The following is a 15,286-nucleotide window of genomic DNA, read 5'->3' as shown; positions in this document are numbered from 1 at the left end:
TCACAATTGCCTTTCAAAACTGCAAGGTCTAGCCGACTAGATGCTTAAAAGTACAAAACTCACTAGGCCCAGAGCCTACGGCCACACCACACTGAATGCGCCCGATCTCGGAAGCTAAGCAGGGTCGGGCCTAGTTAGTACCTGGATGGGAGACTGCCTGGGAATACCAGGTGCTGTAGGCTTTTTTGTGCTCCATGATTAGTAATTGCGCAACTTCTCAATTATTTTTCAAATTTGGTATGTTTCCAAAATAATTGTATCCCGTTTTATAGCGGAAATGTTGGACAACATCATGAGGGCTGGAGCTACCTTTTTACATAGAATTAGCATACAGGTAGTGTGTTCATGGGTAATAAATCGACTTTCACATGTAATGCAGTACAGAGAATATTGAGTCCTTCAAGAGGCATGAAAGAAAACCATTATTGTGTTGATTGTTCTCTCCACCTCCCTGCAACAGACACAGGATGGATGAATTAAAGTTATCCTACCAGACATAGGAGTCCTGAATGGGCCCACCAGTCTTATATATCTCGCCTGATCGAGCCTGATCGAGCGATGAGCGTGGTATCATGTTGCAAGTGGCTGCATGGCTTAGCTTACTAAATGCAAATGCATAAGAGTAATATTCTTAGCATTCCTAGAGCCTACGGCCACACCACACTGAATGCACCCGATCTCGTCTGATCTCGGAAGTTAAGCAGTGTCAGGCCTAGTTAGTACCTGGATGGGAGACCGCCTGGGAATACCAGGTGCTGTAGGCTTTTTTGTGCTCCAAGTTCAGGAAGTGAGCCCTTTCTCAATTGCCTTTTAAAACTGCAAGGTCTAGCCGACTAGATGCTTAAAAGTACAAAACTCACTAGGCCCAGAGCCTACGGCCACACCACACTGAATGCGCCTGATCTCGTCTGATCTCAGAAGCTAAGCAGTGTCGGGCCTAGTTAGTACCTGGATGGGAGACCGCCTGGGAATACCAGGTGCTGTAGGCTTTTTTGTACTCCAAGTTCAGGAAGTGAGCCATTTCTCAATTGCCTTTCAAAACTGCAAGGTCTAGCCGACTAGATGCTTAAAAGTACAAAACTCACAAGGCCCAGAGCCTACGGCCACACCACACTGAATGCGCCCGATCTCGTCTGATCTCGGAAGCTAAGCAGTGTCGGGCCTCGTTAGTACCTGGATGGGAGACCGCCTGGGAATACCAGGTGCTGTAGGCTTTTTTGTGCTCCAAGTTCAGGAAGTGAGCCATTTCTCAATTGCCTTTCAAAACTGCAAGGTCTAGCTGACTAGATGCTTAAAAGTACAAAACTCACTAGGCCCAGAGCCTACGGCCACACCACACTGATTGCGCCCGATCTCGTCTGATCTCGGAAGCTAAGCAGTGTCGGGCCTAGTTAGTACCTGGATGGGAGACCACCTGGGAATACCAGGTGCTGTAGGCTTTTTTGTGCTCCAAGTTCAGGAAGTGAGCCATTTCACAATTGCCTTTCAAAACTGCAAGGTCTAGCCGACTAGATGCTTAAAAGTACAAAACTCACTAGGTCTAGAGCCTACGGCCACACCACACTGAATGCGCCTGATCTCGTCTGATCTCAGAAGCTAAGCAGTGTCGGGCCTAGTTAGTACCTGGATGGGAGACCGCCTGGGAATACCAGGTGCTGTAGGCTTTTTTGTACTCCAAGTTCAGGAAGTGAGCCATTTCTCAATTGCCTTTCAAAACTGCAAGGTCTAGCCGACTAGATGCTTAAAAGTACAAAACTCACAAGGCCCAGAGCCTACGGCCACACCACACTGAATGCGCCCGATCTCGTCTGATCTCGGAAGCTAAGCAGTGTCGGGCCTCGTTAGTACCTGGATGGGAGACCGCCTGAGAATACCAGGTGCTGTAGGCTTTTTTGTGCTCCAAGTTCAGGAAGTGAGCCATTTCTCAATTGCCTTTCAAAACTGCAAGGTCTAGCTGACTAGATGCTTAAAAGTACAAAACTCACTAGGCCCAGAGCCTACGGCCACACCACACTGATTGCGCCCGATCTCGTCTGATCTCGGAAGCTAAGCAGTGTCGGGCCTAGTTAGTACCTGGATGGGAGACCACCTGGGAATACCAGGTGCTGTAGGCTTTTTTGTGCTCCAAGTTCAGGAAGTGAGCCATTTCACAATTGCCTTTCAAAACTGCAAGGTCTAGCCGACTAGATGCTTAAAAGTACAAAACTCACTAGGCCCAGAGCCTACGGCCACACCACACTGAATGCGCCCGATCTCGGAAGCTAAGCAGGGTCGGGCCTAGTTAGTACCTGGATGGGAGACTGCCTGGGAATACCAGGTGCTGTAGGCTTTTTTGTGCTCCATGATTAGTAATTGCGCAACTTCTCAATTATTTTTCAAATTTGGTATGTTTCCAAAATAATTGTATCCCGTTTTATAGCGGAAATGTTGGACAACATCATGAGGGCTGGAGCTACCTTTTTACATAGAATTAGCATACAGGTAGTGTGTTCATGGGTAATAAATCGACTTTCACATGTAATGCAGTACAGAGAATATTGAGTCCTTCAAGAGGCATGAAAGAAAACCATTATTGTGTTGATTGTTCTCTCCACCTCCCTGCAACAGACACAGGATGGATGAATTAAAGTTATCCTACCAGACATAGGAGTCCTGAATGGGCCCACCAGTCTTATATATCTCGCCTGATCGAGCCTGATCGAGCGATGAGCGTGGTATCATGTTGCAAGTGGCTGCATGGCTTAGCTTACTAAATGCAAATGCATAAGAGTAATATTCTTAGCATTCCTAGAGCCTACGGCCACACCACACTGAATGCACCCGATCTCGTCTGATCTCGGAAGTTAAGCAGTGTCAGGCCTAGTTAGTACCTGGATGGGAGACCGCCTGGGAATACCAGGTGCTGTAGGCTTTTTTGTGCTCCAAGTTCAGGAAGTGAGCCCTTTCTCAATTGCCTTTTAAAACTGCAAGGTCTAGCCGACTAGATGCTTAAAAGTACAAAACTCACTAGGCCCAGAGCCTACGGCCACACCACACTGAATGCGCCTGATCTCGTCTGATCTCAGAAGCTAAGCAGTGTCGGGCCTAGTTAGTACCTGGATGGGAGACCGCCTGGGAATACCAGGTGCTGTAGGCTTTTTTGTACTCCAAGTTCAGGAAGTGAGCCATTTCTCAATTGCCTTTCAAAACTGCAAGGTCTAGCCGACTAGATGCTTAAAAGTACAAAACTCACAAGGCCCAGAGCCTACGGCCACACCACACTGAATGCGTCCGATCTCGGAAGCTAAGCAGTGTCGGGCCTCGTTAGTACTTGGATGGGAGACCGCCTGGGAATACCAGGTGCTGTAGGCTTTTTTGTGCTCCAAGTTCAGGAAGTGAGCCATTTCTCAATTGCCTTTCAAAACTGCAAGGTCTAGCTGACTAGATGCTTAAAAGTACAAAACTCACAAGGCCCAGAGCCTACGGCCACACCACACTGATTGCGCCCGATCTAGTCTGATCTCGGAAGCTAAGCAGTGTCGGGCCTAGTTAGTACCTGGATGGGAGACCACCTGGGAATACCAGGTGCTGTAGGCTTTTTTGTGCTCCAAGTTCAGGAAGTGAGCCATTTCACGATTGCCTTTCAAAACTGCAAGGTCTAGCCGACTAGATGCTTAAAAGTACAAAACTCACTAGGCCCAGAGCCTACGGCCACACCACACTGAATGCGCCCGATCTCGGAAGCTAAGCAGGGTCGGGGCTAGTTAGTACCTGGATGGGAGACTGCCTGGGAATACCAGGTGCTGTAGGCTTTTTTGTGCTCCATGTTTAGTAATTGCGCAACTTCTCAATTATTTTTCAAATTTGGTATGTTTCCAAAATAATTGTATCCCGTTTTATAGCGGAAATGTTGGACAACATCATGAGGGCTGGAGCTACCTTTTTACATAGAATTAGCATACAGGTAGTGTGTTAATGGGTAATAAATCGACTTTCACATGTAATGCAGTACAGAGAATATTGAGTCCTTCAAGAGGCATGAAAGAAAACCATTATTGTGTTGATTGTTCTCTCCACCTCCCTGCAACAGACACAGGATGGATGAATTAAAGTTATCCTACCAGACATAGGAGTCCTGAATGGGCCCACCAGTCTTATATATCTCGCCTGATCGAGCCTGATCGAGCGATGAGCGTGGTATCATGTTGCAAGTGGCTGCATGGCTTAGCTTACTAAATGCAAATGCATAAGAGTAATATTCTTAGCATTCCTAGAGCCTACGGCCACACCACACTGAATGCACCCGATCTCGTCTGATCACGGAAGTTAAGCAGTGTCAGGCCTAGTTAGTACCTGGATGGGAGACCGCCTGGGAATACCAGGTGCTGTAGGCTTTTTTGTGCTCCAAGTTCAGGAAGTGAGCCCTTTCTCAATTGCCTTTTAAAACTGCAAGGTCTAGCCGACTAGATGCTTAAAAGTACAAAACTCACTAGGCCCAGAGCCTACGGCCACATCACACTGAATGCGCCTGATCTCGTCTGATCTCAGAAGCTAAGCAGTGTTGGGCCTAGTTAGTACCTGGATGGGAGACCGCCTGGGAATACCAGGTGCTGTAGGCTTTTTTGTACTCCAAGTTCAGGAAGTGAGCCATTTCTCAATTGCCTTTCAAAACTGCAAGGTCTAGCCGACTAGATGCTTAAAAGTACAAAACTCACAAGGCCCAGAGCCTACGGCCACACCACACTGAATGCGCCCGATCTCGTCTGATCTTGGAAGCTAAGCAGTGTCGGGCCTCGTTAGTACCTGGATGGGAGACCGCCTGGGAATACCAGGTGCTGTGGGCTTTTTTGTGCTCCAAGTTCAGGAAGTGAGCCATTTCTCAATTGCCTTTCAAAACTGCAAGGTCTAGCTGACTAGATGCTTAAAAGTACAAAACTCACTAGGCCCAGAGCCTACGGCCACACCACACTGATTGCGCCTGATCTCGGAAGCTAAGCAGTGTCGGGCCTAGTTAGTACCTGGATGGGAGACCACCTGGGAATACCAGGTGCTGTAGGCTTTTTTGTGCTCCAAGTTCAGGAAGTGAGCCATTTCACAATTGCCTTTCAAAACTGCAAGGTCTAGCCGACTAGATGCTTAAAAGTACAAAACTCACTAGGTCTAGAGCCTACGGCCACACCACACTGAATGCGCCTGATCTCGTCTGATCTCAGAAGCTAAGCAGTGTCGGGCCTAGTTAGTACCTGGATGGGAGACCGCCTGGGAATACCAGGTGCTGTAGGCTTTTTTGTACTCCAAGTTCAGGAAGTGAGCCATTTCTCAATTGCCTTTCAAAACTGCAAGGTCTAGCCGACTAGATGCTTAAAAGTACAAAACTCACAAGGCCCAGAGCCTACGGCCACACCACACTGAATGCGCCCGATCTCGTCTGATCTCGGAAGCTAAGCAGTGTCGGGCCTCGTTAGTACCTGGATGGGAGACCACCTGGGAATACCAGGTGCTGTAGGCTTTTTTGTGCTCCAAGTTCAGGAAGTGAGCCATTTCACAATTGCCTTTCAAAACTGCAAGGTCTAGCCGACTAGATGCTTAAAAGTACAAAACTCACTAGGCCCAGAGCCTACGGCCACACCACACTGAATGCGCCCGATCTCGGAAGCTAAGCAGGGTCGGGCCTAGTTAGTACCTGGATGGGAGACTGCCTGGGAATACCAGGTGCTGTAGGCTTTTTTGTGCTCCATGATTAGTAATTGCGCAACTTCTCAATTATTTTTCAAATTTGGTATGTTTCCAAAATAATTGTATCCCGTTTTATAGCGGAAATGTTGGACAACATCATGAGGGCTGGAGCTACCTTTTTACATAGAATTAGCATACAGGTAGTGTGTTCATGGGTAATAAATCGACTTTCACATGTAATGCAGTACAGAGAATATTGAGTCCTTCAAGAGGCATGAAAGAAAACCATTATTGTGTTGATTGTTCTCTCCACCTCCCTGCAACAGACACAGGATGGATGAATTAAAGTTATCCTACCAGACATAGGAGTCCTGAATGGGCCCACCAGTCTTATATATCTCGCCTGATCGAGCCTGATCGAGCGATGAGCGTGGTATCATGTTGCAAGTGGCTGCATGGCTTAGCTTACTAAATGCAAATGCATAAGAGTAATATTCTTAGCATTCCTAGAGCCTACGGCCACACCACACTGAATGCACCCGATCTCGTCTGATCTCGGAAGTTAAGCAGTGTCAGGCCTAGTTAGTACCTGGATGGGAGACCGCCTGGGAATACCAGGTGCTGTAGGCTTTTTTGTGCTCCAAGTTCAGGAAGTGAGCCCTTTCTCAATTGCCTTTTAAAACTGCAAGGTCTAGCCGACTAGATGCTTAAAAGTACAAAACTCAGTAGGCCCAGAGCCTACGGCCACACCACACTGAATGCGCCTGATCTCGTCTGATCTCAGAAGCTAAGCAGTGTCGGGCCTAGTTAGTACCTGGATGGGAGACCGCCTGGGAATACCAGGTGCTGTAGGCTTTTTTGTACTCCAAGTTCAGGAAGTGAGCCATTTCTCAATTGCCTTTCAAAACTGCAAGGTCTAGCCGACTAGATGCTTAAAAGTACAAAACTCAAAAGGCCCAGAGCCTACGGCCACACCACACTGAATACGTCCGATCTCGTCTGATCTCGGAAGCTAAGCAGTGTCGGGCCTCGTTAGTACTTGGATGGGAGACCGCCTGGGAATACCAGGTGCTGTAGGCTTTTTTGTGCTCCAAGTTCAGGAAGTGAGCCATTTCTCAATTGCCTTTCAAAACTGCAAGGTCTAGCTGACTAGATGCTTAATAGTACAAAACTCACAAGGCCCAGAGCCTACGGCCACACCACACTGATTGCGCCCGATCTAGTCTGATCTCGGAAGCTAAGCAGTGTCGGGCCTAGTTAGTACCTGGATGGGAGACCACCTGGGAATACCAGGTGCTGTAGGCTTTTTTGTGCTCCAAGTTCAGGAAGTGAGCCATTTCACAATTGCCTTTCAAAACTGCAAGGTCTAGCCGACTAGATGCTTAAAAGTACAAAACTCACTAGGCCCAGAGCCTACGGCCACACCACACTGAATGCGCCCGATCTCGGAAGCTAAGCAGGGTCGGGCCTAGTTAGTACCTGGATGGGAGACTGCCTGGGAATACCAGGTGCTGTAGGCTTTTTTGTGCTCCATGATTAGTAATTGCGCAACTTCTCAATTATTTTTCAAATTTGGTATGTTTCCAAAATAATTGTATCCCGTTTTATAGCGGAAATGTTGGACAACATCATGAGGGCTGGAGCTACCTTTTTACATAGAATTAGCATACAGGTAGTGTGTTAATGGGTAATAAATCGACTTTCACATGTAATGCAGTACAGAGAATATTGAGTCCTTCAAGAGGCATGAAAGAAAACCATTATTGTGTTGATTGTTCTCTCCACCTCCCTGCAACAGACACAGGATGGATGAATTAAAGTTATCCTACCAGACATAGGAGTCCTGAATGGGCCCACCAGTCTTATATATCTCGCCTGATCGAGCCTGATCGAGCGATGAGCGTGGTATCATGTTGCAAGTGGCTGCATGGCTTAGCTTACTAAATGCAAATGCATAAGAGTAATATTCTTAGCATTCCTAGAGCCTACGGCCACACCACACTGAATGCACCCGATCTCGTCTGATCTCGGAAGTTAAGCAGTGTCAGGCCTAGTTAGTACCTGGATGGGAGACCGCCTGGGAATACCAGGTGCTGTAGGCTTTTTTGTGCTCCAAGTTCAGGAAGTGAGCCCTTTCTCAATTGCCTTTTAAAACTGCAAGGTCTAGCCGACTAGATGCTTAAAAGTACAAAACTCACTAGGCCCAGAGCCTACGGCCACACCACACTGAATGCGCCTGATCTCGTCTGATCTCAGAAGCTAAGCAGTGTCGGGCCTAGTTAGTACCTGGATGGGAGACCGCCTGGGAATACCAGGTGCTGTAGGCTTTTTTGTACTCCAAGTTCAGGAAGTGAGCCATTTCTCAATTGCCTTTCAAAACTGCAAGGTCTAGCCGACTAGATGCTTAAAAGTACAAAACTCACAAGGCCCAGAGCCTACGGCCACACCACACTGAATGCGCCCGATCTCGTCTGATCTCGGAAGCTAAGCAGTGTCGGGCCTCGTTAGTACCTGGATGGGAGACCGCCTGGGAATACCAGGTGCTGTAGGCTTTTTTGTGCTCCAAGTTCAGGAAGTGAGCCATTTCTCAATTGCCTTTCAAAACTGCAAGGTCTAGCTGACTAGATGCTTAAAAGTACAAAACTCACTAGGCCCAGAGCCTACGGCCACACCACACTGATTGCGCCCGATCTCGTCTGATCTCGGAAGCTAAGCAGTGTCGGGCCTAGTTAGTACCTGGATGGAAGACCACCTGGGAATACCAGGTGCTGTAGGCTTTTTTGTGCTCCAAGTTCAGGAAGTGAGCCATTTCACAATTGCCTTTCAAAACTGCAAGGTCTAGCCGACTAGATGCTTAAAAGTACAAAACTCACTAGGTCTAGAGCCTACGGCCACACCCCACTGAATGCGCCTGATCTCGTCTGATCTCAGAAGCTAAGCAGTGTCGGGCCTAGTTAGTACCTGGATGGGAGACCGCCTGGGAATACCAGGTGCTGTAGGCTTTTTTGTACTCCAAGTTCAGGAAGTGAGCCATTTCTCAATTGCCTTTCAAAACTGCAAGGTCTAGCCGACTAGATGCTTAAAAGTACAAAACTCACCAAGCCCAGAGCCTACGGCCACACCACACTGAATGCGCCCGAACTCGTCTGATCTCGGAAGCTAAGCAGTGTCGGGCCTCGTTAGTACCTGGATGGGAGACCGCCTGAGAATACCAGGTGCTGTAGGCTTTTTTGTGCTCCAAGTTCAGGAAGTGAGCCATTTCTCAATTGCCTTTCAAAACTGCAAGGTCTAGCTGACTAGATGCTTAAAAGTACAAAACTCACTAGGCCCAGAGCCTACGGCCACACCACACTGATTGCGCCCGATCTCGTCTGATCTCGGAAGCTAAGCAGTGTCGGGCCTAGTTAGTACCTGGATGGGAGACCACCTGGGAATACCAGGTGCTGTAGGCTTTTTTGTGCTCCAAGTTCAGGAAGTGAGCCATTTCACAATTGCCTTTCAAAACTGCAAGGTCTAGCCGACTAGATGCTTAAAAGTACAAAACTCACTAGGCCCAGAGCCTACGGCCACACCACACTGAATGCGCCCGATCTCGGAAGCTAAGCAGGGTCGGGCCTAGTTAGTACCTGGATGGGAGACTGCCTGGGAATACCAGGTGCTGTAGGCTTTTTTGTGCTCCATGATTAGTAATTGCGCAACTTCTCAATTATTTTTCAAATTTGGTATGTTTCCAAAATAATTGTATCCCGTTTTATAGCGGAAATGTTGGACAACATCATGAGGGCTGGAGCTACCTTTTTACATAGAATTAGCATACAGGTAGTGTGTTCATGGGTAATAAATCGACTTTCACATGTAATGCAGTACAGAGAATATTGAGTCCTTCAAGAGGCATGAAAGAAAACCATTATTGTGTTGATTGTTCTCTCCACCTCCCTGCAACAGACACAGGATGGATGAATTAAAGTTATCCTACCAGACATAGGAGTCCTGAATGGGCCCACCAGTCTTATATATCTCGCCTGATCGAGCCTGATCGAGCGATGAGCGTGGTATCATGTTGCAAGTGGCTGCATGGCTTAGCTTACTAAATGCAAATGCATAAGAGTAATATTCTTAGCATTCCTAGAGCCTACGGCCACACCACACTGAATGCACCCGATCTCGTCTGATCTCGGAAGTTAAGCAGTGTCAGGCCTAGTTAGTACCTGCATGGGAGACCGCCTGGGAATACCAGGTGCTGTAGGCTTTTTTGTGCTCCAAGTTCAGGAAGTGAGCCCTTTCTCAATTGCCTTTTAAAACTGCAAGGTCTAGCCGACTAGATGCTTAAAAGTACAAAACTCACTAGGCCCAGAGCCTACGGCCACACCACACTGAATGCGCCTGATCTCGTCTGATCTCAGAAGCTAAGCAGTGTCGGGCCTAGTTAGTACCTGGATGGGAGACCGCCTGGGAATACCAGGTGCTGTAGGCTTTTTTGTACTCCAAGTTCAGGAAGTGAGCCATTTCTCAATTGCCTTTCAAAACTGCAAGGTCTAGCTGACTAGATGCTTAAAAGTACAAAACTCACTAGGCCCAGAGCCTACGGCCACACCACACTGATTGCGCCCGATCTCGTCTGATCTCGGAAGCTAAGCAGTGTCGGGCCTAGTTAGTACCTGGATGGGAGACCACCTGGGAATACCAGGTGCTGTAGGCTTTTTTGTGCTCCAAGTTCAGGAAGTGAGCCATTTCACAATTGCCTTTCAAAACTGCAAGGTCTAGCCGACTAGATGCTTAAAAGTACAAAACTCACTAGGCCCAGAGCCTACGGCCACACCACACTGAATGCGCCCGATCTCGGAAGCTAAGCAGGGTCGGGCCTAGTTAGTACCTGGATGGGAGACTGCCTGGGAATACCAGGTGCTGTAGGCTTTTTTGTGCTCCATGATTAGTAATTGCGCAACTTCTCAATTATTTTTCAAATTTGGTATGTTTCCAAAATAATTGTATCCCGTTTTATAGCGGAAATGTTGGACAACATCATGAGGGCTGGAGCTACCTTTTTACATAGAATTAGCATACAGGTAGTGTGTTCATGGGTAATAAATCGACTTTCACATGTAATGCAGTACAGAGAATATTGAGTCCTTCAAGAGGCATGAAAGAAAACCATTATTGTGTTGATTGTTCTCTCCACCTCCCTGCAACAGACACAGGATGGATGAATTAAAGTTATCCTACCAGACATAGGAGTCCTGAATGGGCCCACCAGTCTTATATATCTCGCCTGATCTCGCCTGATCGAGCGATGAGCGTGGTATCATGTTGCAAGTGGCTGCATGGCTTAGCTTACTAAATGCAAATGCATAAGAGTAATATTCTTAGCATTCCTAGAGCCTATGGCCACACCACACTGAATGCACCCGATCTCGTCTGATCTTGGAAGTTAAGCAGTGTCAGGCCTAGTTAGTACCTGGATGGGAGACCGCCTGGGAATACCAGGTGCTGTAGGCTTTTTTGTGCTCCAAGTTCAGGAAGTGAGCCCTTTCTCAATTGCCTTTTAAAACTGCAAGGTCTAGCCGACTAGATGCTTAAAAGTACAAAACTCACTAGGCCCAGAGCCTACGGCCACACCACACTGAATGCGCCTGATCTCGTCTGATCTCAGAAGCTAAGCAGTGTCGGGCCTAGTTAGTACCTGGATGGGAGACCGCCTGGGAATACCAGGTGCTGTAGGCTTTTTTGTACTCCAAGTTCAGGAAGTGAGCCATTTCTCAATTGCCTTTCAAAACTGCAAGGTCTAGCCGACTAGATGCTTAAAAGTACAAAACTCACAAGGCCCAGAGCCTACGGCCACACCACACTGAATGCGCCCGATCTCGTCTGATCTCGGAAGCTAAGCAGTGTCGGGCCTCGTTAGTACCTGGATGGGAGACCGCCTGGGAATACCAGGTGCTGTAGGCTTTTTTGTGCTCCAAGTTCAGGAAGTGAGCCATTTCTCAATTGCCTTTCAAAACTGCAAGGTCTAGCTGACTAGATGCTTAAAAGTACAAAACTCACTAGGCCCAGAGCCTACGGCCACACCACACTGATTGCGCCCGATCTCGTCTGATCTCGGAAGCTAAGCAGTGTCGGGCCTAGTTAGTACCTGGATGGGAGACCACCTGGGAATACCAGGTGCTGTAGGCTTTTTTGTGCTCCAAGTTCAGGAAGTGAGCCATTTCACAATTGCCTTTCAAAACTGCAAGGTCTAGCCGACTAGATGCTTAAAAGTACAAAACTCACTAGGTCTAGAGCCTACGGCCACACCACACTGAATGCGCCTGATCTCGTCTGATCTCAGAAGCTAAGCAGTGTCGGGCCTAGTTAGTACCTGGATGGGAGACCGCCTGGGAATACCAGGTGCTGTAGGCTTTTTTGTACTCCAAGTTCAGGAAGTGAGCCATTTCTCAATTGCCTTTCAAAACTGCAAGGTCTAGCCGACTAGATGCTTAAAAGTACAAAACTCACAAGGCCGAGAGCCTACGGCCACACCACACTGAATGCGCCCGATCTCGTCTGATCTCGGAAGCTAAGCAGTGTCGGGCCTCGTTAGTACCTGGATGGGAGACCGCCTGAGAATACCAGGTGCTGTAGGCTTTTTTGTGCTCCAAGTTCAGGAAGTGAGCCATTTCTCAATTGCCTTTCAAAACTGCAAGGTCTAGCTGACTAGATGCTTAAAAGTACAAAACTCACTAGGCCCAGAGCCTACGGCCACACCACACTGATTGCGCCCGATCTCGTCTGATCTCGGAAGCTAAGCAGTGTCGGGCCTAGTTAGTACCTGGATGGGAGACCACCTGGGAATACCAGGTGCTGTAGGCTTTTTTGTGCTCCAAGTTCAGGAAGTGAGCCATTTCACAATTGCCTTTCAAAACTGCAAGGTCTAGCCGACTAGATGCTTAAAAGTACAAAACTCACTAGGCCCAGAGCCTACGGCCACACCACACTGAATGCGCCCGATCTCGGAAGCTAAGCAGGGTCGGGCCTAGTTAGTACCTGGATGGGAGACTGCCTGGGAATACCAGGTGCTGTAGGCTTTTTTGTGCTCCATGATTAGTAATTGCGCAACTTCTCAATTATTTTTCAAATTTGGTATGTTTCCAAAATAATTGTATCCCGTTTTATAGCGGAAATGTTGGACAACATCATGAGGGCTGGAGCTACCTTTTTACATAGAATTAGCATACAGGTAGTGTGTTAATGGGTAATAAATCGACTTTCACATGTAATGCAGTACAGAGAATATTGAGTCCTTCAAGAGGCATGAAAGAAAACCATTATTGTGTTGATTGTTCTCTCCACCTCCCTGCAACAGACACAGGATGGATGAATTAAAGTTATCCTACCAGACATAGGAGTCCTGAATGGGCCCACCAGTCTTATATATCTCGCCTGATCGAGCCTGATCGAGCGATGAGCGTGGTATCATGTTGCAAGTGGCTGCATGGCTTAGCTTACTAAATGCAAATGCATAAGAGTAATATTCTTAGCATTCCTAGAGCCTACGGCCACACCACACTGAATGCACCCGATCTCGTCTGATCACGGAAGTTAAGCAGTGTCAGGCCTAGTTAGTACCTGGATGGGAGACCGCCTGGGAATACCAGGTGCTGTAGGCTTTTTTGTGCTCCAAGTTCAGGAAGTGAGCCCTTTCTCAATTGCCTTTTAAAACTGCAAGGTCTAGCCGACTAGATGCTTAAAAGTACAAAACTCACTAGGCCCAGAGCCTACGGCCACATCACACTGAATGCGCCTGATCTCGTCTGATCTCAGAAGCTAAGCAGTGTCGGGCCTAGTTAGTACCTGGATGGGAGACCGCCTGGGAATACCAGGTGCTGTAGGCTTTTTTGTACTCCAAGTTCAGGAAGTGAGCCATTTCTCAATTGCCTTTCAAAACTGCAAGGTCTAGCCGACTAGATGCTTAAAAGTACAAAACTCACAAGTCCCAGAGCCTACGGCCACACCACACTGAATGCGCCCGATCTCGTCTGATCTTGGAAGCTAAGCAGTGTCGGGCCTCGTTAGTACCTGGATGGGAGACCGCCTGGGAATACCAGGTGCTGTGGGCTTTTTTGTGCTCCAAGTTCAGGAAGTGAGCCATTTCTCAATTGCCTTTCAAAACTGCAAGGTCTAGCTGACTAGATGCTTAAAAGTACAAAACTCACTAGGCCCAGAGCCTACGGCCACACCACACTGATTGCGCCTGATCTCGGAAGCTAAGCAGTGTCGGGCCTAGTTAGTACCTGGATGGGAGACCACCTGGGAATACCAGGTGCTGTAGGCTTTTTTGTGCTCCAAGTTCAGGAAGTGAGCCATTTCACAATTGCCTTTCAAAACTGCAAGGTCTAGCCGACTAGATGCTTAAAAGTACAAAACTCACTAGGTCTAGAGCCTACGGCCACACCACACTGAATGCGCCTGATCTCGTCTGATCTCAGAAGCTAAGCAGTGTCGGGCCTAGTTAGTACCTGGATGGGAGACCGCCTGGGAATACCAGGTGCTGTAGGCTTTTTTGTACTCCAAGTTCAGGAAGTGAGCCATTTCTCAATTGCCTTTCAAAACTGCAAGGTCTAGCCGACTAGATGCTTAAAAGTACAAAACTCACAAGGCCCAGAGCCTACGGCCACACCACACTGAATGCGCCCGATCTCGTCTGATCTCGGAAGCTAAGCAGTGTCGGGCCTCGTTAGTACCTGGATGGGAGACCACCTGGGAATACCAGGTGCTGTAGGCTTTTTTGTGCTCCAAGTTCAGGAAGTGAGCCATTTCACAATTGCCTTTCAAAACTGCAAGGTCTAGCCGACTAGATGCTTAAAAGTACAAAACTCACTAGGCCCAGAGCCTACGGCCACACCACACTGAATGCGCCCGATCTCGGAAGCTAAGCAGGGTCGGGCCTAGTTAGTACCTGGATGGGAGACTGCCTGGGAATACCAGGTGCTGTAGGCTTTTTTGTGCTCCATGATTAGTAATTGCGCAACTTCTCAATTATTTTTCAAATTTGGTATGTTTCCAAAATAATTGTATCCCGTTTTATAGCGGAAATGTTGGACAACATCATGAGGGCTGGAGCTACCTTTTTACATAGAATTAGCATACAGGTAGTGTGTTCATGGGTAATAAATCGACTTTCACATGTAATGCAGTACAGAGAATATTGAGTCCTTCAAGAGGCATGAAAGAAAACCATTATTGTGTTGATTGTTCTCTCCACCTCCCTGCAACAGACACAGGATGGATGAATTAAAGTTATCCTACCAGACATAGGAGTCCTGAATGGGCCCACCAGTCTTATATATCTCGCCTGATCGAGCCTGATCGAGCGATGAGCGTGGTATCATGTTGCAAGTGGCTGCATGGCTTAGCTTACTAAATGCAAATGCATAAGAGTAATATTCTTAGCATTCCTAGAGCCTACGGCCACACCACACTGAATGCACCCGATCTCGTCTGATCTCGGAAGTTAAGCAGTGTCAGGCCTAGTTAGTACCTGGATGGGAGACCGCCTGGGAATACCAGGTGCTGTAGGCTTTTTTGTGCTCCAAGTTCAGGAAGTGAGCCCTTTCTCAATTGCCTTTTAAAACTGCAAGGTCTAGCCGACTAGATG

The 15,286-nt window shown here is 47.8% G+C and overlaps 42 non-coding genes and 12 pseudogenes across 42 annotated transcripts; all 54 read left to right on the top strand.

Moving 5' to 3' along the window:
- Positions 1-73: 73 nt before the first annotated feature.
- LOC138456661 (5S ribosomal RNA) lies at positions 74-182 on the top strand (annotated as a pseudogene).
- A 463-nt stretch (positions 183-645) lies between these two features.
- On the top strand, positions 646-764 carry LOC138461233 (5S ribosomal RNA). Its single transcript, XR_011263860.1, has one exon. It is a non-coding gene; the product is annotated as a 5S ribosomal RNA (ribosomal RNA).
- A 106-nt stretch (positions 765-870) lies between these two features.
- Positions 871-989, top strand: LOC138464161 (5S ribosomal RNA). The gene has a single exon (XR_011266743.1). It is a non-coding gene; the product is annotated as a 5S ribosomal RNA (ribosomal RNA).
- Positions 990-1,095: 106 nt separating this feature from the next.
- Positions 1,096-1,214, top strand: LOC138461951 (5S ribosomal RNA). The gene has a single exon (XR_011264556.1). It is a non-coding gene; the product is annotated as a 5S ribosomal RNA (ribosomal RNA).
- A 106-nt stretch (positions 1,215-1,320) lies between these two features.
- LOC138459564 (5S ribosomal RNA) lies at positions 1,321-1,439 on the top strand. Its single transcript, XR_011262619.1, has one exon. It is a non-coding gene; the product is annotated as a 5S ribosomal RNA (ribosomal RNA).
- Positions 1,440-1,545: 106 nt separating this feature from the next.
- LOC138464149 (5S ribosomal RNA) lies at positions 1,546-1,664 on the top strand. The gene has a single exon (XR_011266731.1). It is a non-coding gene; the product is annotated as a 5S ribosomal RNA (ribosomal RNA).
- A 106-nt stretch (positions 1,665-1,770) lies between these two features.
- On the top strand, positions 1,771-1,889 carry LOC138464658 (5S ribosomal RNA). The gene has a single exon (XR_011267236.1). It is a non-coding gene; the product is annotated as a 5S ribosomal RNA (ribosomal RNA).
- Positions 1,890-1,995: 106 nt separating this feature from the next.
- LOC138459552 (5S ribosomal RNA) lies at positions 1,996-2,114 on the top strand. Its single transcript, XR_011262617.1, has one exon. It is a non-coding gene; the product is annotated as a 5S ribosomal RNA (ribosomal RNA).
- A 106-nt stretch (positions 2,115-2,220) lies between these two features.
- Positions 2,221-2,329, top strand: LOC138456660 (5S ribosomal RNA; annotated as a pseudogene).
- A 463-nt stretch (positions 2,330-2,792) lies between these two features.
- LOC138461232 (5S ribosomal RNA) lies at positions 2,793-2,911 on the top strand. Its single transcript, XR_011263859.1, has one exon. It is a non-coding gene; the product is annotated as a 5S ribosomal RNA (ribosomal RNA).
- A 106-nt stretch (positions 2,912-3,017) lies between these two features.
- Positions 3,018-3,136, top strand: LOC138464137 (5S ribosomal RNA). Its single transcript, XR_011266719.1, has one exon. It is a non-coding gene; the product is annotated as a 5S ribosomal RNA (ribosomal RNA).
- Positions 3,137-3,242: 106 nt separating this feature from the next.
- On the top strand, positions 3,243-3,351 carry LOC138456471 (5S ribosomal RNA; annotated as a pseudogene).
- A 106-nt stretch (positions 3,352-3,457) lies between these two features.
- On the top strand, positions 3,458-3,576 carry LOC138464739 (5S ribosomal RNA). Its single transcript, XR_011267316.1, has one exon. It is a non-coding gene; the product is annotated as a 5S ribosomal RNA (ribosomal RNA).
- Positions 3,577-3,682: 106 nt separating this feature from the next.
- On the top strand, positions 3,683-3,791 carry LOC138459144 (5S ribosomal RNA; annotated as a pseudogene).
- Positions 3,792-4,254: 463 nt separating this feature from the next.
- On the top strand, positions 4,255-4,373 carry LOC138453965 (5S ribosomal RNA). The gene has a single exon (XR_011260663.1). It is a non-coding gene; the product is annotated as a 5S ribosomal RNA (ribosomal RNA).
- A 106-nt stretch (positions 4,374-4,479) lies between these two features.
- Positions 4,480-4,598, top strand: LOC138461858 (5S ribosomal RNA). Its single transcript, XR_011264463.1, has one exon. It is a non-coding gene; the product is annotated as a 5S ribosomal RNA (ribosomal RNA).
- Positions 4,599-4,704: 106 nt separating this feature from the next.
- On the top strand, positions 4,705-4,823 carry LOC138454235 (5S ribosomal RNA). The gene has a single exon (XR_011260921.1). It is a non-coding gene; the product is annotated as a 5S ribosomal RNA (ribosomal RNA).
- Positions 4,824-4,929: 106 nt separating this feature from the next.
- Positions 4,930-5,038, top strand: LOC138456205 (5S ribosomal RNA; annotated as a pseudogene).
- A 106-nt stretch (positions 5,039-5,144) lies between these two features.
- LOC138464125 (5S ribosomal RNA) lies at positions 5,145-5,263 on the top strand. The gene has a single exon (XR_011266707.1). It is a non-coding gene; the product is annotated as a 5S ribosomal RNA (ribosomal RNA).
- Positions 5,264-5,369: 106 nt separating this feature from the next.
- Positions 5,370-5,488, top strand: LOC138461813 (5S ribosomal RNA). Its single transcript, XR_011264419.1, has one exon. It is a non-coding gene; the product is annotated as a 5S ribosomal RNA (ribosomal RNA).
- A 106-nt stretch (positions 5,489-5,594) lies between these two features.
- Positions 5,595-5,703, top strand: LOC138456658 (5S ribosomal RNA; annotated as a pseudogene).
- Positions 5,704-6,166: 463 nt separating this feature from the next.
- On the top strand, positions 6,167-6,285 carry LOC138461230 (5S ribosomal RNA). The gene has a single exon (XR_011263857.1). It is a non-coding gene; the product is annotated as a 5S ribosomal RNA (ribosomal RNA).
- Positions 6,286-6,391: 106 nt separating this feature from the next.
- LOC138464112 (5S ribosomal RNA) lies at positions 6,392-6,510 on the top strand. The gene has a single exon (XR_011266693.1). It is a non-coding gene; the product is annotated as a 5S ribosomal RNA (ribosomal RNA).
- A 106-nt stretch (positions 6,511-6,616) lies between these two features.
- Positions 6,617-6,735, top strand: LOC138464788 (5S ribosomal RNA). Its single transcript, XR_011267365.1, has one exon. It is a non-coding gene; the product is annotated as a 5S ribosomal RNA (ribosomal RNA).
- Positions 6,736-6,841: 106 nt separating this feature from the next.
- On the top strand, positions 6,842-6,960 carry LOC138464737 (5S ribosomal RNA). The gene has a single exon (XR_011267315.1). It is a non-coding gene; the product is annotated as a 5S ribosomal RNA (ribosomal RNA).
- A 106-nt stretch (positions 6,961-7,066) lies between these two features.
- On the top strand, positions 7,067-7,175 carry LOC138456657 (5S ribosomal RNA; annotated as a pseudogene).
- A 463-nt stretch (positions 7,176-7,638) lies between these two features.
- Positions 7,639-7,757, top strand: LOC138461229 (5S ribosomal RNA). Its single transcript, XR_011263856.1, has one exon. It is a non-coding gene; the product is annotated as a 5S ribosomal RNA (ribosomal RNA).
- Positions 7,758-7,863: 106 nt separating this feature from the next.
- Positions 7,864-7,982, top strand: LOC138464100 (5S ribosomal RNA). The gene has a single exon (XR_011266681.1). It is a non-coding gene; the product is annotated as a 5S ribosomal RNA (ribosomal RNA).
- Positions 7,983-8,088: 106 nt separating this feature from the next.
- On the top strand, positions 8,089-8,207 carry LOC138461950 (5S ribosomal RNA). The gene has a single exon (XR_011264555.1). It is a non-coding gene; the product is annotated as a 5S ribosomal RNA (ribosomal RNA).
- A 106-nt stretch (positions 8,208-8,313) lies between these two features.
- LOC138463040 (5S ribosomal RNA) lies at positions 8,314-8,432 on the top strand. Its single transcript, XR_011265626.1, has one exon. It is a non-coding gene; the product is annotated as a 5S ribosomal RNA (ribosomal RNA).
- Positions 8,433-8,538: 106 nt separating this feature from the next.
- Positions 8,539-8,657, top strand: LOC138461834 (5S ribosomal RNA). The gene has a single exon (XR_011264440.1). It is a non-coding gene; the product is annotated as a 5S ribosomal RNA (ribosomal RNA).
- Positions 8,658-8,763: 106 nt separating this feature from the next.
- Positions 8,764-8,882, top strand: LOC138454552 (5S ribosomal RNA). The gene has a single exon (XR_011261224.1). It is a non-coding gene; the product is annotated as a 5S ribosomal RNA (ribosomal RNA).
- A 106-nt stretch (positions 8,883-8,988) lies between these two features.
- On the top strand, positions 8,989-9,107 carry LOC138459540 (5S ribosomal RNA). Its single transcript, XR_011262615.1, has one exon. It is a non-coding gene; the product is annotated as a 5S ribosomal RNA (ribosomal RNA).
- A 106-nt stretch (positions 9,108-9,213) lies between these two features.
- Positions 9,214-9,322, top strand: LOC138456656 (5S ribosomal RNA; annotated as a pseudogene).
- A 463-nt stretch (positions 9,323-9,785) lies between these two features.
- On the top strand, positions 9,786-9,904 carry LOC138463262 (5S ribosomal RNA). Its single transcript, XR_011265849.1, has one exon. It is a non-coding gene; the product is annotated as a 5S ribosomal RNA (ribosomal RNA).
- Positions 9,905-10,010: 106 nt separating this feature from the next.
- LOC138464087 (5S ribosomal RNA) lies at positions 10,011-10,129 on the top strand. The gene has a single exon (XR_011266669.1). It is a non-coding gene; the product is annotated as a 5S ribosomal RNA (ribosomal RNA).
- Positions 10,130-10,235: 106 nt separating this feature from the next.
- LOC138459527 (5S ribosomal RNA) lies at positions 10,236-10,354 on the top strand. The gene has a single exon (XR_011262613.1). It is a non-coding gene; the product is annotated as a 5S ribosomal RNA (ribosomal RNA).
- A 106-nt stretch (positions 10,355-10,460) lies between these two features.
- On the top strand, positions 10,461-10,569 carry LOC138456655 (5S ribosomal RNA; annotated as a pseudogene).
- A 463-nt stretch (positions 10,570-11,032) lies between these two features.
- Positions 11,033-11,151, top strand: LOC138465134 (5S ribosomal RNA). The gene has a single exon (XR_011267709.1). It is a non-coding gene; the product is annotated as a 5S ribosomal RNA (ribosomal RNA).
- Positions 11,152-11,257: 106 nt separating this feature from the next.
- Positions 11,258-11,376, top strand: LOC138464075 (5S ribosomal RNA). The gene has a single exon (XR_011266657.1). It is a non-coding gene; the product is annotated as a 5S ribosomal RNA (ribosomal RNA).
- A 106-nt stretch (positions 11,377-11,482) lies between these two features.
- On the top strand, positions 11,483-11,601 carry LOC138461949 (5S ribosomal RNA). The gene has a single exon (XR_011264554.1). It is a non-coding gene; the product is annotated as a 5S ribosomal RNA (ribosomal RNA).
- Positions 11,602-11,707: 106 nt separating this feature from the next.
- Positions 11,708-11,826, top strand: LOC138459515 (5S ribosomal RNA). Its single transcript, XR_011262611.1, has one exon. It is a non-coding gene; the product is annotated as a 5S ribosomal RNA (ribosomal RNA).
- Positions 11,827-11,932: 106 nt separating this feature from the next.
- LOC138464062 (5S ribosomal RNA) lies at positions 11,933-12,051 on the top strand. Its single transcript, XR_011266645.1, has one exon. It is a non-coding gene; the product is annotated as a 5S ribosomal RNA (ribosomal RNA).
- Positions 12,052-12,157: 106 nt separating this feature from the next.
- On the top strand, positions 12,158-12,276 carry LOC138464657 (5S ribosomal RNA). The gene has a single exon (XR_011267235.1). It is a non-coding gene; the product is annotated as a 5S ribosomal RNA (ribosomal RNA).
- A 106-nt stretch (positions 12,277-12,382) lies between these two features.
- On the top strand, positions 12,383-12,501 carry LOC138459503 (5S ribosomal RNA). The gene has a single exon (XR_011262609.1). It is a non-coding gene; the product is annotated as a 5S ribosomal RNA (ribosomal RNA).
- Positions 12,502-12,607: 106 nt separating this feature from the next.
- On the top strand, positions 12,608-12,716 carry LOC138456654 (5S ribosomal RNA; annotated as a pseudogene).
- Positions 12,717-13,179: 463 nt separating this feature from the next.
- LOC138453964 (5S ribosomal RNA) lies at positions 13,180-13,298 on the top strand. Its single transcript, XR_011260662.1, has one exon. It is a non-coding gene; the product is annotated as a 5S ribosomal RNA (ribosomal RNA).
- A 106-nt stretch (positions 13,299-13,404) lies between these two features.
- On the top strand, positions 13,405-13,523 carry LOC138462741 (5S ribosomal RNA). The gene has a single exon (XR_011265334.1). It is a non-coding gene; the product is annotated as a 5S ribosomal RNA (ribosomal RNA).
- Positions 13,524-13,629: 106 nt separating this feature from the next.
- Positions 13,630-13,748, top strand: LOC138454233 (5S ribosomal RNA). The gene has a single exon (XR_011260919.1). It is a non-coding gene; the product is annotated as a 5S ribosomal RNA (ribosomal RNA).
- Positions 13,749-13,854: 106 nt separating this feature from the next.
- On the top strand, positions 13,855-13,963 carry LOC138456204 (5S ribosomal RNA; annotated as a pseudogene).
- A 106-nt stretch (positions 13,964-14,069) lies between these two features.
- On the top strand, positions 14,070-14,188 carry LOC138464050 (5S ribosomal RNA). Its single transcript, XR_011266634.1, has one exon. It is a non-coding gene; the product is annotated as a 5S ribosomal RNA (ribosomal RNA).
- Positions 14,189-14,294: 106 nt separating this feature from the next.
- Positions 14,295-14,413, top strand: LOC138461812 (5S ribosomal RNA). The gene has a single exon (XR_011264418.1). It is a non-coding gene; the product is annotated as a 5S ribosomal RNA (ribosomal RNA).
- A 106-nt stretch (positions 14,414-14,519) lies between these two features.
- Positions 14,520-14,628, top strand: LOC138456653 (5S ribosomal RNA; annotated as a pseudogene).
- A 463-nt stretch (positions 14,629-15,091) lies between these two features.
- On the top strand, positions 15,092-15,210 carry LOC138461228 (5S ribosomal RNA). Its single transcript, XR_011263855.1, has one exon. It is a non-coding gene; the product is annotated as a 5S ribosomal RNA (ribosomal RNA).
- Positions 15,211-15,286: the final 76 nt, after the last annotated feature.

The sequence above is a fragment of the Ambystoma mexicanum genome, chromosome 4p (assembly GCF_040938575.1).
Source record: "Ambystoma mexicanum isolate Mex_15411 chromosome 4p, UKY_AmexF1_1, whole genome shotgun sequence".
Classification (NCBI taxonomy): domain Eukaryota; kingdom Metazoa; phylum Chordata; class Amphibia; order Caudata; family Ambystomatidae; genus Ambystoma; species Ambystoma mexicanum.
This window is presented reverse-complemented; position numbering and strand designations above follow the sequence as displayed.